Here is a 5416-nt window from a genome sequence, read left to right as displayed (position 1 = left end):
CTCCTCACCACTGAGACTAGGGAGGACAGGAATGGATGTGAACCTCAGCTTCCCATCCACACAAAGTCCCAGCTTTCTTACACCAGCTGTTCTCAAAGGGCGCTGCTCAAACTAGCAACAGCATCATCTAATTCTTTATTAGCAACACAAATTGGGCCTAGCTAAGATGTACAGAATCAGGCAATCTGGGGTGGGCCTGGAAATCTATATTTAACAAACTTTCCAGGTGACTCTGATGTATGCTAAAATTTAAGAACCACAGACTTATGTGCAGCTAATATGTTGGATGTGAAATGGGACAGGAAGAAAATATTCAGAGGTTAAACATTTACCTCAAAGAAATCAAAATATCCTTCAGATAAGATCAAGTATTCCTGGATCTTTCTTCTCAGGTTCTCCATATAATCAGTCTATAAAAAATTTTAGTTCACTTGCAAAGATATGGAGAAATCTATAAATTTGCCTACCTCAACTGTAGCAGAAAAATATTTTACCTCCTAACTGTCATTTCCCAGTAACAGTTGCTATGAGTTGGTTAAGTTTGTTCTGGGCCAGGGATTTAGTTCCGTGGTTCTGCCACCTGCCTTGCAAGCTCAAGGTCCTGAGTTCGATTCCCAGTACCAAAAAAAAAAAACAACAAAAAACAAAAACAAAACTGTGAAGACTCAAAATTTTGTTCTTTTTCATCCTCAACAAAACGGTTGACAATTTTCCAGGATTGGTGTACTTCACAACCAAATCTACTCAAGACTCTTATCACTCTATAATGAATACCATACATAGAAGCCACAAGCAGATGAGACCAAAAGGTCCTGGGACTCAACGTGGCAGACTAAAAACACTTTGCTTTGGAAAGAGGAGCTTATCTGTCACTTTTCTGTGACAGCATATTGTGCCCTGTCCTTTGTAGAGATTTGATGAATAGAAAATACATGTGGATTTAAATAGCTTGGGAATGCTTTATATAAAAGGTGACGAGAGTTAATTCTTGAAAAACAGGCAGAAAAGGGTGAATAAAGAAAGAGTGGGCTGGAGATTTAGCTCAGTGACACCGCGCCTGCCCTGCAAAGTCATGAGTTTGATCTCCAGTACAGCCAAAAAAAAAAAAAAAAAAAAAAAATGTGAGCACCTTAGGCAGGAGGAGAAAAGTGAGAACCACCGGCTGAACAAAAGTTTGGCATCAGGTCTAAATATGGTGTTTGGTATTGAGTAGTTTAGTCTTTTTATAAATGTGTCCTTCATGGTAGAATTGCAAGCAAGTTACCTCAGGTCCCTTTAATGGAGGAACCAATCCCATTCACACAGGTTCCACCCTGTGACTTAATCACTCACCCAAGGCTACACTTCCTAATATCACCTTAGAAAATGAGAACTCAACATATGAATTTAAAATGAAGAGGAGCATTCAGACCACACCACTGAGTGAGTGGGGCATTGGAGAGAAAAGTGTGTTGATGGGCATCATGATGAACATCATCATTATAGAATATACATGAATGAGTCAGGATGTTAAGTCTCAATCCTCTCAAACATTTTCCTACTGTGCTAGGGAGGGAAAACTGTGGAGGCCAGAATAGACATGACATATAAGCTAATGAAGAATAGAAAACAGGCAGTGATAGGCATATGATAAATGCTTTGGTACATGAAGTACAGAGGCATGTGAGTGGTTGGTCTAGCTGGGACTTGAGGGCACTGATGGGTCCAGAAAGATATCCCAGATAAGAAGTTGTATACACTGTGACCTGAAAGGTAAGAGGGAGCTAGTCAGAGGGAAAAGGTGTGGAGCACAGGATGGGGCTGGATGTGCAACTGTGAAGGGCTTTTTAAGCCATGCTGTCCGAGCTTTATCCAGAGGGATGTGAGGAATCCTCAGGAGATGTTAAACAGAGGAAAGGACAAACTTTTGATGTCAGTCTGGCTGCAGCACAGAGGGGAGCTGTAAGACAGAGATGCCTGAGGGCAGTGGCCTTAACTGGCACAGCATTAATGGGAAAGGAGAGAGTTTAAGGAAACTTGCTGGAAAAAACAATGAGATTAAATATTTGCATAAATTCACTGATATTCTCATCACTGATGGGATTCCTCCCTCCCTTTGAATCTGAGTGAGCGCATGACTCCAGTGGAAGTGACGTCATGTAATTTCTGAGGCCAGATTATACAAATGACAATAGCTTCTGTCTGGTGCTCATGGGACAGTCACACCCAAAACCAGCCACCATGCTGTGAGGAAGCTATATGTAGACATTTCAGTCAGTCCCAACTTAGGTCTTGGCATCAACTGCTACAAATAAATATTAAACAAGGAAGCCTTTGAGCTGACTAGGGTCCCAGCCATACTTGATGATTTCACCCACAGAAGACCTTGGGTGAGGACTGCCTGTTCACCCATTCCCAGGCTAATGAGCTATAAAAATGAAATGACTGGTGTCATTCTAATCAAGATTTGAAGTGCTTCTGACACAGCAATAGGTCCCCAGCATGCTGTCCCTAGCATCTCCCAATTGTTTCTTTCTCAGTACTCGACTGTATGGATTCTGGGGCAATCAATATCTACAGTAATTTTTTTTGGTATCATTTTCTTAGTTTCCATTGCATTGATTTCTGCTCTAATCTTTATAACTTCCTCTCTTGTTCAAGCTTTGGGTTTTTCTTGCTCTTGTTTTTCTAGGAGTCTAAGATTCATCATTAGGTTATTTGAGCTCACTCTGTTTTCCTAGTGTGGGCATTCAGTGCTATGAATTTTCCACGTAGAACTGCTTTCATAGATTCCTGTATGTTGTATTGGCATTTTCATTTATTTGTAAAAACTGTCTAATTTCTTCTTTAATTTCCCCTGTGATCCATTGATTGTTCAGGAGAGTGTTGTTCAATTTCCATGTGTTTGTGAAGTTCCTAGTTTCTTATGCTATTGATCTCCAGCTTGATTGCACTATGATCTGATAATATACAGGGGATAACTTCGATTCTTTTGCATTTATTCAGACCTATTCTGTGAGCTAGTATGTGGTTTATCTTGGAGAATGACCCATGTGCAGCCGAAAAGAATGTATATTCTGATTTTCTGGGGTGGAATACTCTATAGATGTCTATTAAGTCCATGTGTTCCAAAGCTTGGTTCAGTTCTAGTATTTCATTGTTGATTTTCTGCCTAGATGATCTGTCTATTTGTGATAGTGGGGTATTTAAATCCCCCACTACAGTTGTATTAGTGCTTATTTGGATTTTCATGTTACTTAGTATTTTTCATATATTTGGGGGAGTTAATATTTGGTGCATATATATTTATGATTATCATCTCTTCCTCTTGAATTGTCCCCTTTACAAGGATGTAGTGGCCTTCTTTGTCTCTCTTAATGAGTTTAGGTTTGAAATTTACTTTGTCTGAGAATAAGATTGCTACCCCTGCTTTTTTCTGAGCTCCTGTCACATGGAGAATTGTTCTCCATCCTTTCACTTTCAGTCTATGGGCTTCTTTTTGCACTAGGTGTGTTTCTTGTATACAACATATTGTTGGATTTGCTTCTTAATCCATTCTGCCAGTCTATTTCTCTTGATTGGTGTCTATTTCTCTTGATTGGTGAATTGAGGCCATTGACACTGATGGTTATAACTGATATGTTCTGACTTATTATTGTCATGTTATTGTCCTTTGGTTGACTCTTTACTTTTTCCCGTCTCTCCTTTTAGTTTCTTGCCTTGCCTGTTTGATCTGAGAAACTTCATGAACACCAAACCAGCACAAGGAATTCTAAACAATACCCTACAAAAGGACATTGAAGGTCACAACATGAGGCCCAATATCTACAGTAATTTAAAACACACACCTACCCAGGAATTGAGGGATAAAATACTCTGTCCAATCAAATATTCTCCTTAACAGAAGCAGATGGGCAAATTACTGATTAAGAAACATGAGTTTTTCAAATCACCAAATTTTAAGGAATAAAATGCTCATGCAGCTTATACTGAACATTTTTTCTGATTTTAAGACTTCAGAATCATGTATTATTTGAAGGTGAATATTGTGCATATTAGCCAACTGTGTAGTAAAACTTCTGGGAACAAATAGCATGGCCTTATTTTTGGTCAGACAACCATCAGCAATAGAGCAGCAGAGATTGGGAAGATTGCTCTTTATTGCTAGCTTTTTTCTTTTTTGCTACTGACTGGTTGTTTGACAACCACCAGGGCCACATCCCCCCAGGACATTATAACGACTTAAATGCTCTTTGTGTGCATTAGCAGACCCAAGACCAGTAAGGGGACAGAAATTATGTCCTATTAGTCCCTAAGACTTGGAAGATTCAGAAATCCAAGTATGCACACATATACAGAAGCCATTAAGTTCCCCAAAAGGCAGAGAATTTGTCTCTTTAAATGGAAATGTTCAATGCATCACAGAGTATAAGTTAAAGAAATTCATTTGTATTTCTAAGCTGGACCAAGCCTATAATGTAGGTATGATTACCCTCACTTCCCAAATGAACAAATTGAGGCCAAGTCCATGGCCACCCATGAAGTCATAGGAGCCTAACAGTACTCTCTCTTAAGAGGATCTCCTTTTGTTCTCTGATTTTCTAAGACAGGGTCTCACTATGTAGTTGAGGCTGCCTGGAACTATGTAGCCAAGGCTGGTTTTGAACTCACAGCAATCCTCCTGCTTCAGCCTCCCAAGTGCTGGGATTACTGGCATGCACCACCACACTCGGCTCCTTTTCTCCTCCGAAGAGATATGACATGATAGTGGGAAGTACACTAGACTAGGAATCTAGATATTAACCTCAGGTCCACCACCAATGAGTTACACTAATTTGGATACATCATTTTCTCAACCTGGAAGATGGAGTTAATTCAAAGATTCAGAAAATGCTTCCTGCTCTAAAATTTCTAATTCTATGGACAATTCTTGTCTCAGAATAACAATAAGGTGAACAGGCTTCACACTGGAAGTAGCACTGGAGAGTCTGCAGCATTCCTGATGGGTGCTGCTGGGCTTAACATCCCTCTGGGCCTTCAGAAACAAGGCACAATGAAGTAGGGTCAGTCTGTATTTTCTGCACATTGGGGACCACTTATGTATAATTCATCAGCTGCTGTATTTCGAATCATTCTGAGTATGAGGAAGCTTTGACTTGCTCTCATGACACAAATTTCTGTTGCTGTTTTTAAATAAGGAATCCAAGAAGATAAAATTATTAACAAATGAGATGAACCACAGGACCAAATATTTATGATCCATACATAGAACTAAGCATCACATGGTTATTAGTGTTCATTTTTGAAAAGCACATGGTATACCCATGATCAGCACAGAAATCATTAAAATTTGGCTTTGATAAGATGTTTAGAACTGATGTTCCAAAAGCTGATGGTTTTGTTTGTACAGTAAAGAAACACATTCTCAAGAAGCTGT

Source organism: Fukomys damarensis, unplaced genomic scaffold, assembly GCF_012274545.1.
Source record: "Fukomys damarensis isolate Sample0158 unplaced genomic scaffold, DMR_v1.0_HiC HiC_scaffold_1, whole genome shotgun sequence".
NCBI classification, from domain to species: domain Eukaryota; kingdom Metazoa; phylum Chordata; class Mammalia; order Rodentia; family Bathyergidae; genus Fukomys; species Fukomys damarensis.
Note: the sequence above shows the minus strand (reverse complement) of the source record.